Raw genomic sequence first — 12,967 nt, 5'->3', positions numbered from 1 at the left:
TTCCTGATTTTTATTGATTCTATTCAGGCCATGTTGGTTGTCGATTTGTGTAATTTCTTTCTAATATCGCAAGCAATATTTGTCCCTCCCCTTCATCAAGGTTTACAAAGTCGATTCCAACCTGGATATTGAGGATGGAACTGAAGATTTAGGTTTCGGCTGAAACCTGGTTGGAATCCTATGGGTTTGAGCATATCCTTGAGAATCGGAGAACCAAAGGTATGGGCTTTTGACATGTCAAGTTTAACCTTGTATGTCCTTCCTTCTATCTGTTTACTTTTGTCTGTTTTGTTTTTCATGCATGTTTCACTGTGACATTTATGAGAGGATGGAGTGGAAATTCCTAGCATTGAATGTCAAGAAGAGCGCCTGGGCACACTCAAATATCCTCCAACAGATTGGTGTTATCTTCGTATATTTTCACATTTTTCAGTAAGCCCACATGTGGATTTATTCTTCTTTTAGCCATGTATCAAAAAGACTTAAAACAGCACTGCTGACTCTTTTTCCGCAGACAGATCTTGCTCGTTGCTTGTAAGATACAATGGCAAAATTCCAATTCTTAATCATGCATATGATCTATGTATTTTGAATATCCTCTGTCAATCACACCTTAGCATATACACGTTTCTTACCAGAAAGTGAAAATAGACCAGTTTCTACCTGATTAAAACCTGCAATCCATATTTGAAGAGAAGCAAGACCTGCCTTTTAAAGAAAACCCAAGATAGAAGTACTTCAATTGAATGTCAAAATAAATTGAATGTGAAGAAGAAGTGGATTCTTTGAAGCACTTCCTCTGCTTCCTGAATTCTCATTTCTGAGACTAATCTCAATGGGACCACCAGGAACCAGACTAGAGCTGACCAATCCAATATCTTATTGATGCAATTCTAATCTGCCATTTATGGTTAGTCACTAGCTAAACTATAGAACCTCTGCAACATTTTAAGTTTGAATGTGAATGGGGTTTTCAAAGTGGCAACATTTTAAATTTGAAGACCAAAGGGTACAGGATGCTAGGATAGTGCAAAACAATTTAATGGTTGGTATTTTCACACCATTCATGATGCAGAAAATTTTGTAAACCATCAAGAAAAACTTATCTTGCTAGAACCTTACAAATAATATTGTTCTCACAGGGGGAAAAGTTCATGCACATTACTTATTGTTTATGGTCATCACAGTGTGATAATTCATCTGGAATGTCTTCCAACTAAGCATGCATTTGTCCCAATTTGCAATACTTGCTGGGCAATGATGGACGTCTATATTGTTATATTTAAAACTAAAATGGAGTCAAAAAGCAGGGAAACAAGAAATACACAAATAGTGCATCTGCAAGCTGCTAGGGCTCTACCTAGTGAGAGCATCTCTGTTTTAATGATTCATTTATTGGTGAGCTTTCCTTCTCCCCAGCTTCGGTATCCTGCAATCCAACAAACTTAAAAACTCTTAAATGAAGAATAAAAATATACTTGCTCATACTTTTACTTTTTCTCTTGAAATCTAATAGTGTTGGTGGATGTTTATCATAGGTTTTCTTTTTCTTTTGTAATTTTAAAGAATGGCATTTTACTCGAAAACTTTTTCCTCATTATTTTTATGTTGTTTTATTTTAGAAATTTCTTCTTGTGCCAGATTACAATCAAAGTTCCGATACCTATGAAAATCCGGCATAATGTTTTCTTGAAAAGAAAAACCAAATAAGAACCTATAAACAGAGGCCATGATTTGCAAAGTGAATATGCCATTGAAGAGATTGGTAGTAACCTATAGAGAAGTCATACCTTAGAAATTGTCTTGCCATCGTCTCTTCCTCCACCCCAATAGAAACCATCCAAACATCATGTTACGCTGACATTTGGAATGTGGGATATCTTGTGCCAATCTTCCCCTCCTTCTACACATCGTGTCTCTATGAAATTGTTGCATTTTCTTATTACAAAAGTTTGCAATGCTGTCAGCTGTTGAAGACCATCGGGCAAGACTGTTAGGTTTGGACAATAGATTATTTTGATGGTTCGAAGACAGGTGAGATTTTGGATCCAATCTGGCAACGCACTTAGTCCTTTGCAATTACTGATAAATAAATGTTCAAGTGATGTAACATGTTTCAAGTTCTCTGGCCAAGAGATTAAATGAACCATGTTGACAAACTCTATTCTCCGAAGGGACATGAGGTGCCGAAAATCCTCCAATTGGGAGATTTCCAACTTTAAGCAACCATCAATTATGAACTCTTCAAGAGCAGTTAAGTATATCATCCCTGAGACAGATGTTAATCTTTTACAACCTTCAATTGCCAATGTCTTCAAAGAGCTCAGTCCCTGCAACGGGAGGGTTGTTAGCTTGTCACAATTTGTAAACCTCATAGTTACAAGGCGAGGGAGTACTCTTCCTTCTGGAACATTCAAACGCAATCCTTCTAGATTTTCCATGTCATATAAATTCAATTCTTCTAGCAACGGGAATCCTTTGACCGGGCCATCATTATTGTAGATCTCAGCACCTAAGTGTCGTACAGAATCCATTCCCCTTAAATCAAGAAACTTCAGACATGGTAGATTTTCGAAAGGAGGGAGATGTTCACATTTGTTACAGTTGCTGAGTTTTACACGAACCAAATTCTGAAGCAACGACAAATCTTCCATCCAACTTGGAAACTCCATGCCCAAGTAGCCTTCTATTCTCAATGTTTTTATACTTTCAGGTGGCTGGAGCCCTTCCAATACCTCTTCAAATGCATTTTGTTGGATTGGAGCTTGATCAATATTCGAAGACCAAGATAAGGTTAAAGAGTTAATTTTTCTCTTTCTTATCAAATAGGCTGCTTTGGCATTCTCAGCATTCTTCACCTTTTCCAGATCTTTTATATGCAGTGATCCTCGAAGGTTGTTCAATCCTTGTAACTCACTGATATGACATCCACTCTTCTTCCCCACGATAAAGAACCTCAATGTTTGGAGGTTAATTAATTGACCAATCCCAATTGGCAATTGCCTTAGTGAGTCACATCCCCAAATATCCAAGTGCCTTAGACTGCTCATGGTACACATACTCATAGGCAGCTTTCGAAGCAACGAACACATATCTAGTTTCAATGTTTGCAAATGCTTTAGGTTGCTCAAGGATTCGGGCAATGTCTCAATACTCATGTAAGAGAGTTTCAGGTACCTCAAGTGTATCAAATACCCAAAATTTATCATAGAGACAACTAAAGATGGCTGACCAATTGCTGTATGGAAAACCAATTCTAATGCTCGTAGGGATTTATGATTCGAAAAGTTCAAATGAGGGGTAAATACAGCAGCATTTACCGAGGAATCTATCAGCAGTGTACGGATGGCTTGAGACTGACTTAAAGACTTGTTGATGGAGGGTAAGAATGTCTCTGAGGAGTAAACATATCCAAGCTTCAATTCCAAGTGTCTAATCCCTTTCGGTACAATGCTCTTCTTACTAGTTTGATCTAAGGTCAAGCATTCATTATCCATGATAGAACATGCAAGATCATGGACTAGATCATGCATCTTACAAAACCATACGTTGCCATTAGCACATTTCATTTCGACTTGGAAGAAAGATCTCCATAGTAACTCATAGAAAATTTCATTCCCAATGTCTTCCAACTCCATGTTACCTCTAGATGGAATTGGAATAAATCCATTAGCCATCCAAAGATGGAGTAATTGTTCCTTCATCATCATATGATCCTTTGGGAATATGGAGCAAAAAGCAAAACATTGCTTTAGATGTGAGGGTAGATGATAGTAGCTCAGTCTCAAGGCCGGCAAAATGGTGTTTTCTTCGCCTACTGGAAGATCCCAAATTTCACTTTTTCTCACAAACAACCATTCATCCTCTGTGTGTTTGAAGCGCATTAAGCTTCCTAAAGCCTTTGCAGCCAAAGGAACACCTCCACACTTCATCACAATCTCCTTGCCGATCGCCTCCAACTTTGTATTATTTTCTCTAGCATCACCAACACCAAATGCGCGTTGCTTGAACAAAGACCAGCAGTCACTCTCTGGGAGTGGTTTCAAGTCGTGGGGAGGAAATGTGCCCATGCTCGATGCCACTTTTTGAAGACGAGTAGTTACAAGAATTGTACTTCCCTCATTCCCACATGTTAGTGAAGATTTCATGATGTCCCACTTGTCCTGATTTTCATTCCAAACGTCATCTAATACAATCAAATATCTTTTCCCACCCAACATTTCACGAAGACGATTTTGCATCGGATCCAATTCTGTGAGATCATAAGCAGTTCCACCCATAGATTCAATGATTGCTTTTGTAAGCCTTTTTACATTAAAATCATCGGACACACAAACCCAAATTCTGGTCTCAAAGTGATTCTTCACCCTTTCATGGTTGTAGACTAGTTGAGCAAGTGTGGTCTTCCCAAGACCACCCATTCCAATTATTGGATAAACCATCAAATTTGGGTTGCTAATGTTGTCCAGCAGTACTTTGGTTATCTCTTCTTGGTCCTCTTCTCTCCCATAAACTCGAGAATCAGTTAGGATGGAGCTAGTCTCTCTTCCCCTGCAACTACCAACAGTCCATTCCACAGTTCCCCGTGGGTTTAAATTGAATTTGGATCCCTCATTAGCAATTTCATCAATACACTCCCTAATATCTTTAATTCTCTTTCCAATCTTGCGACGAAAGATAAGTTGTTCAAGATTGAAGCAAGATGAGAAAGGGAGGCTAACCTGGCTGGTGCAGTTGCTCATCTGGGTTTCTTCCAATTGAAGAGCTCTGGCAGCACACTCATCCAAGATGTCATCTGCATCATAAGCAGCAGCCTTCAGTTTCTTTAACCAACTTTTAATTGCCTTATCATTGAATTGCTTCATCTCAGCATCTTCTAATACAGCTCGAATGATATCCAAGGTGTTTGAAAGCCTTCTTATCTCTCGATCTACACCCCATATGGAAGCAAACTCCTTCTGCAATAGGGAGTTGATGTTCTCAAAGACAACTTGAAGAAGTGCATCAACCATCTTCTTTGTAGCTTAATGAAGCTCTGAATCTCTCTTACAGGGATAAAAGGAAGTATGGAATCAGGATACGGGAAGGTGCTGCTGGAGTTTTGATGGAATGATCTTCAAGGGTGAAAGAACATTTGTGTCTCTTATTTCCTTCTGTTCACACCTACAGCCAGTGAAGATGAATCTACAGAAGTAAAAGAAGTAGTTGGGTGTTGGGAGGTTCAAGAATTAATAGGGTATTGGAGAAATAATAGCCGACCAGGGAGTGGAGGGGACAGGTGGAACCATGAAGAGAGTGAGAGCATTAATGGAGGAGGAATGGGTGGATGATAACTGACAACGGGTAAACTGGTAAGGCGGTGGCTTATCAGGTATTGACTCTGTCTGGGAAGTAAACTGTAAATGGGCCATGGACTCATCAAGATTCAAGAGTGTCTTTTCAATCCAGTTTTGTAGAACCCTTTTTATGGAGAACAACGAGTGTGGAAAATTTTAACAAGGAAAAGGGTTTTCAAGGGTTTTTATTTCTTTTGGCTAAACTTTCTTCACTTTAATTTACTTGTTCTTGTGCTTTCTTTATTTAGTAATTTGATAACATATGGGCATGTCTGGTGGTATCTGAGAGTATATCAAATCTTTATTAAGGTTTCAGCAGTGCCTGGAAGCTTCAGCTGACGTTTAATTTTCTTAGATTATAGAGACTGGCATTGGCATAATAGTTGGTGGATCATAGCTGTAGTCTACGGTCAAAATAAGGCTGTTTAGGAAAATTACCCCTCAAATTCTGCTTTTGTGGGAGTCCTTGGCACCGAATTTGCTTGTTTATTGGTTTTCTCAAGTTGCGGTTTGAAAAGCAGAATGACTAGAAATTTTCTTGGCATAAAATCACAGCGAATCAGGAGAAGTGTTTCTATTTTTACGTAGACAAGTAAATGCAACAACTCTAGGGTAAAGTGTAATGGTGGGCTGTTAAGAATGAAACTGGAGCTTACCAAACTGGGAAAAGTTCTGCTCCACAAGAAGAATACAGAGTACCAAGAACCAGCAGGATTTACCAAAACTTGCAATCTGGATGGAACTTCCGTGGAAAGTATTATTGCTTGATAATTCAAGCTCACAATGCTTGGGTATTAAGACGAAAATTTTCCAATGAGAAAAAAGAATATCCAAGCCCAGTTGTGGATTCATTCTTCTTTTAACCTTTTGTCAAAGAGAGTTAATGAAGTAATGTCTAGATTTGTAACCCATATGCCAAGACTTGTAATTTTTCCAGACTGAGGATCAAAATACAAGTATCCTTGTACGCTGCTGGGTACCCAAGAAAAATACAAGGTGTTATTCACAGGTTGACAGTGATTGACACTGAGAGTGGGGTGAATCAGTATCTTCTAAAATTCTTTTTGATGAGACGCTTCTTTAAACTCAAGACAATGTTGGTTAAGATAATCCTGTAATTATCAATTACACAAGGGCATGTCCACCATAGACCACAATGTGGCTGAGTCTACCAGACAGTGCAACACTACTCGCAATCAAAGCACTCCAATATATGCAATGAAAAATAAACTAGAAACGCAAGACACCAAATTTACGTGGTTCAGCCAAATTGCCTACATTCATGGAGTAATGCTCTAAATAGAGCTTCGTATTTACTTAATACTTTCCAACTAAAATTTTGATCACTACAATGATCAGAGAGCACTCACTCTTAATTAATTCAAAACATGGAGCACCCACTCCAGTATTAACTCTTGCATCCACAAAAGTATAAGGCTACAACCTCAAACAACTCAACCCTAATAAGCAACTACTTGAAGGTAAAACTTTTTAAATTAAGGGAAATTAAAATAGATTACTAACCTTCTTCTTCAACGTTTTCACCAAAATACACATCCAAACTTGTTCTCCATACCCCTCTTACTTCTTGGCTTCTCTTCCTTGTTTTTCTTATTCTTCACAAGCCAAAAATCTCAAAAAACCTCTTTTGTTTCGCTCAAATTCGAGCTTTTAAAGAGAATGAACGTTGATGCACAAGAACTGTTGGATTTCATCTTCTAGATGAGTCCCAAAGAGAATTCACACAGCCGTTTGATATCAGCTTTAAAAAGGCGGGTGTGATCTGGGCTGTCAGATCCTTTAAGTGATGTAAGATTAGAGTACCCTTCACCAGATTATTTCAAATGGAATCTTTACTAATCTTACCTTTAAGTTGCGATACATTGGATAATATTGATCATTATACTTTGTGGTGCACCACATTATCATGCTCCCGATCAACCAAAAGGCACGCGATAGAATCTTTTCTGTCTTGGACACTTGAAAACCAAGCGCATCAATCTTGACCCTCAAAATGGGATCCTCATCCACGTCCTTCTAATGACCATTAGATTATATTATTCAATCTTTCAAAATTACCCTTTCCTCCTTGAGATGTAAAACTTATTTCACAAAGACCCTCAAACTCTTAAAAATTATTTTCGAACCCCTGAAAATAGATTACATCAAAGTAGCCAAATTTGATATTTCTTCTACAATGCCAAAATTTGCTTTCATATCACACACTCTCACGAGAAACCTCATAACTTCCTTGTTTGATATTAAAATCAAAATCCGAAAAGTGCGTTGGAAAGAAGACTTCATGAACTACGTTTCTTCAGTTTAAGTCGAACCTAGAAAACAACTGGATGACTACTCAAAAATTCATTCAACGTGACCCTTGTGCAGTGACCTGTGAAATCCACCATTCTAAGTAACCTTCGCTTCACTCAAAACACTTAAATCTTCTCACAAACACTCAAAACTATTGTAATAGTGTTAATCACCCTTTGAAAAATATAACAAATGCCCAAAGCCTTTTATGGGAACTCCACTTTAGTACAAGTCATGTACTCTTAGAACACACTGTATTTTAGTTGCCAACAATGACAACATATGCAATCTCAGCCAATGGAACAATACAATGTTTAGAATGTGGATGAAGCTTGGCTGGTGCAGAAGGTTTGAGCCATGGGTAGCACGGACAACCAAAAACTCTGACCAAATAGTAATCTAGAACGACCCCAAACGGAACCCTCAAATTGAGACTTGTTATTCAACACCTTAAGCAGAACTCAGTTCATTATATATACAGCAGTGTGAGCTGCCGCTGTCCAAAAGACTCAGGGGAGACTAGCTTGGAAAAGTAGAGCCAACCCAGATTCTAAAACATGCTTATGCTTCCTCTTAGCTACCCCATTTTGGGGTGGTGTGTAGAGAAATTTTCCAACAATCTTTAGCATGAGAGCAATGACAAAAAGCATGACTCACACTCTCAACACCTCCACCACAAACCAAGTGTATACGCCCTATCAGTTAAACAGCACTGCTGACCCATTTTTCTTAGATCTTGGTCGTTGCTTGTATGATACAGTGGTCAAGTTCCAGCATTATTCATATGATCTATATATTTTGGGTATCCTACTGTCAATCATACCTTAGCATATACATCTCTATTACCAGATAGTAAAAATAAACCTGTTTCTACCTGACTAAAACTCGCACTCCATATTTGAAAGAGGTGGAAGACCTTCCCTTTTTCCTTCAACTGAAGGTGAAAGAAAATAATACAAGATAGAAGATATCTCAAATAAATTTCAATGTGAAGAAAATGTGGATTCTTTGAAGCACCTCCTCTGCTTCCTGAATTCTCACCTCTTAGACTAATCTCAATGGGAACACCAGGAACCGGACTAGAGCTGATGAGAAATAGTATTGTTCCCACAAGGGGCAATTCATACACATCACTTATGGTTTATGATCATCTAAAGAGTGATAAGTCATCTAGAGTAGCCTCCAAACATACATGCATTAGTCCCAATTTGCATCGCTTGTTGGGCATTGAGAGGGGCGTCTCTATTATTATTATTACATTAAAACTAAAAATGAAGTCCGTGAATGGAAAAAATACTCAATTAATGCATATGCAAGCTGCCAGGGCCCTAGCTAGTGAGAGCACCTCTGTTTTGATGATTCATTTATTGGTCAGCTTTCCTTCTCCTCAACTTCCGTATCCTGCAAGCCAACAAATTTAACAACTCTCAAATGTAGTTGACTTCTTCAAAGCATTTGATGACTTTCCAAGTAATTGACTAAGAAAATGCTAGTTTTGTCTAAGGAAACAGGGCACCAAACGAGTGCAAGTAGACTCCACCACAGAAGTTGAATCACACTAAATCCATAGCTTTTGGATATCAGTGGTAAAGGCCCACCACGCCTTACCGAACTTATTTTTGAATGGAATGGAGCTTCTGTGGAAGGAATTGTTTGGGAAACTGCTTATTATACGCAAATTTCAAGGGAGCTAAACAAGATTGCTGACCTCTTTTTCCTGACATACATTTTTCTTTTTGTTTCAAGTTAGACATAGTGGTTAATTTTCAGTCCTTGGTTTTCTAATGAATGTATGTGAGATTATATATAGCTTTTGCTTACCATAAAAGAGGACTCAGTCCTACCCAACTAAACTTGCAATCTTTATTTGAAGAAGACCACTCAGTTCTACCCAGTTCTACTTAGAGGGAATTGACTGCAAAGTATCTCATTGTGGGTGTGAGATAAACATAGTAGCAGACTATTTGGCAAGGTCAGCTGCTAGAGAATTGTCTTCAGCTACGATAGAGAGTTGGCCTGGCTGAGTACAGCAATTGGATGCTGCAGGTAGACCACAGTAGAGATGGGGTAGACAGAGAAGTTCCCATGTTAGACTTTGTGCAAACGCAGTGGCAATATGCCGCTGGATTGTAAGTTGTAACACTAGCTGATGATTCTCTAATTGTACATTCTTCTTTCCCTTTCCCACTTTTCTCCCTTTTTCGTTAAATAAAATGATAAGGAAGATTTTTTATTTTTTATTATTATTATTTTTTTGTTTGATGGAGAAAAAATAAGATAGAAGACAGTTCAAATAATTGTGAATTTCAAATATCTGTTTACTATTGTTTGTTTTCTTTCAGATGCATGGTTCACTGTGACATGTATGAGGGGGATGAAGTGGGAATTCCTACCATTGAATGTCAAGGAAAGGGCCTGGGCAGACTCAAATATCTTCCCATATATTCGGCTTGCCCACGTGTTCTCCAGCTTTCCATTTGGGTAAGATTATATCTAATGCTTGGAACACACAGGACTTCAGATAAACAAACTGAAAAACCAGAACTCTCAACAGTAAGCATTCCAATATGAATCATAACATGGCACTACCATTACCTACAATCACATTTTGAGAACCAGTGTAGGGTTATTGAACAGTGAAGTGAGCTAAATCTGCAACAGGATGGCAGTTAAATCCTGAATCCAAAACCCAAACAGACTTATCCATCAGATTGTTTGAGGAAGAAAGAATAAAAGAACAAACTATCTTACCCACGTAGGCATGGTTAAACCTCTCTGGACACTGAGCACAAAGGTGGCCATGGGCTTTGCAGAGTTGAAACACTACCCTTGGCTCAGTCAAGAAGTGTGAAGTACCATAACCAGCATTCACAGAATCAGAATTTATAGAACCATGTCCGACATTATTGTATCCAGGAGCAACAGTGCCATAAGCAGAGCCAGAATTGTTTTGCTCAACAGAACCAGAAGAAGAATTATTACCATACTGTCTTGACTGAGATTGGGTTCGTATAACCAGTTCTTCCAAGGAATTGACGATTCAAGGGCCTTATTCCACCAAATATCCCTCACTAAAGTGCAGATTCTTGCAAATTCCAAGTTCCAGAGACAGAATGAGAGGAACTTGCAGAAGGATTTGCAGACGAATTATCTCAATTGGCAGAGTTTCACATGGACATGTTAGTTTTCAAAATAGGACTCACAGTTTGAGATGTTTTACAAAAGACCTTGAAGGTCATCGAAGGACTCCAGATTGGCACGAAGAAGTACAAAAGTGCTGAAATCGTGAAACATCTCCACCAAGACCTAGACAATAAGTTGTTCTACTAGAAAGTCTAAATCTGGGTGTGTGTTTTTGGTTTGTATCTATATTGCACCAGCAACTTTTATACTCTTGCCATTCCTACCATGGATATGGTTCTAGCTACAGTGTTTTTAGTTCATATTTTTACTACTGTTTGTTTTGTTTCAGATGCATGCTTCACTTTGACATGTACGAGGGGGATGGAGTGGGAATTCCAGGCCACCATTGAATCTCAAAGGAGAGAGCATGGGAAAACTCAAGGATCTTGGGTTTTTTATTGTGCTTTCCGGAGACTCTATAGTGGATTTTCAGTTTAACAAAATAGAGAATCTATACAGTGGATATTAAATTAAAAAAAACTTCTCCGAAGGAAAATTTTCATCACCTTGTACTGGTTCATATGGAGTCCCTTTCCAAATAGGTTTCAAAAAGAGAAGGTCTAGAAGTTTTTTTTGGCATAAAATCACAGTGAATCTGGAAAAGTGCTTTGTATTTTTCCATTGTCAAAGTAAATGCAACTTTACGGTAAAATGTAATGGTGGGCTGTTAAAAGTGAAAATGGAGCTTACCAAATGGGGGGAAATTGTGTTCTCCAAGAAGAATTCAAAGTACTAAGAGCCAACATGCCTTTCCAAAACTTGCAATTTGAATGGAGCTTCTGTGGAAGGAATTATTGCTTGATAGTTCAAGATCATAATGCTTAGAGATGAAAACGAAATTTTTTCAATGAGAAAGAACAATATCCAAGTGTACTTGTATGCATTCTTCTTTTACCCATGTATGAAAGAAAGTTAAACAGCACTGCTGACTCATTTTCCTTAAATCTTGCTTGTTGCTCGTAAGATACAATGGTCAAATTTCATTCCTTAATATATGATTTGTGTATTTCGGTAACCTCTGTTGATCTCACCTTAGCATATACATATTTCTTACCAAAAAGTAAAAATAGACCTGTTTCTACATAACTAAAACTCAGGAATCCATTTTTGAAAAAGTGGAAGACCTTCCTTTTATCCCTTCAATTGAAGGTGAAAGAAAAAAAAACATGATAGAAATAGTATTGTTCTCAAATAAATTTGAATATGAAGAGAATGTGAATTCTTTGAAGCACCTTCTCTGCTTCCTGAGTTATCATCTCTTAGATAAATCTCAATGGAAAAACCACAAACGGGACTAGAACTGACAAGAAATAACATGGTTCCCAAAGGGGGAAAGTTCATCTACATTACTTATGGTTAATGATCATCTCAGTGTGATAATTCAATCGGAATAACTTCCAACCAAGCATGCACTAGTCCCAATTTGCATAGCTTGTCAGGCAATGACATGGACGTCCATACTATTACATCAAAAAAAAATCAAGAAAAAGTCCAACACGGGTAGAAGAAGGAAAAAAAAAGAAGAACTCAAATGGTGTATGTGTAAGCTGCCAGGGCCCTAACTATTGCGAGCACTTCTGCTTTGATGATTCCTTTACTGGTGAGCTTTTTCTTCTCCTCAGCTTCCATATCCTGCAACCCAACAAACTCAACAACTCCACGATGAAGAATAAAACCATAATTGCTCTTAACTTTTTCTTTTTCTTTTTTCTCTTCTCCTAAAATCTGATAGTGTTGGTGGATGTTTTTGTTAGATTTTCTGTTTCTTAAATAATAATAATAATAAGTAAATGATATTTTACTTAGTAAACTTTTCCTCTTTTTTAATTTTAATTTTAATTTTTTCTATAGTGTTATTGTAGAAATTTCTTCTTCCAAATGCTTACCATCAAAGTTTTAATGCATATGGAAATTCAGCATAACATTTTATTGTTTTAAAAATTTTAACTTGAAGACAACATTTGATGAGAAAATACTGAAAAAGAACCCCAAAAGAAGAACCTATGAAAAGAGGCCATGAATTGCAAAGTAAATACGTTATTAAAGAAATTGATAGTAACTCGTAGAGAATTCATACCTTAGAAATGTCTTGTCATCTTCTCCTCCTCAATCCCAAGAGAAGACGATCCCAACAT

At 37.7% G+C, this 12,967-nt stretch overlaps 1 pseudogene across 1 annotated transcript; it reads right to left on the bottom strand.

Moving 5' to 3' along the window:
- Window positions 1–267: 267 nt before the first annotated feature.
- On the bottom strand, window positions 268–5,178 carry LOC149016448 (disease resistance protein RGA2 pseudogene; annotated as a pseudogene). The gene is made up of 2 exons (XR_016173338.1): window positions 1,791–5,178; window positions 268–1,429 (listed from the first exon to the last, which is right to left on the bottom strand). The product of XR_016173338.1 is annotated as a disease resistance protein RGA2 pseudogene (transcript).
- Window positions 5,179–12,967: the final 7,789 nt, after the last annotated feature.

The sequence above is a fragment of the Hakea prostrata genome, chromosome 5, assembly GCF_041222555.1.
Source record: "Hakea prostrata isolate BN-2017 chromosome 5, UWA_Hpros_2, whole genome shotgun sequence".
Lineage (NCBI taxonomy): Eukaryota > Viridiplantae > Streptophyta > Magnoliopsida > Proteales > Proteaceae > Hakea > Hakea prostrata.
This window is presented reverse-complemented; position numbering and strand designations above follow the sequence as displayed.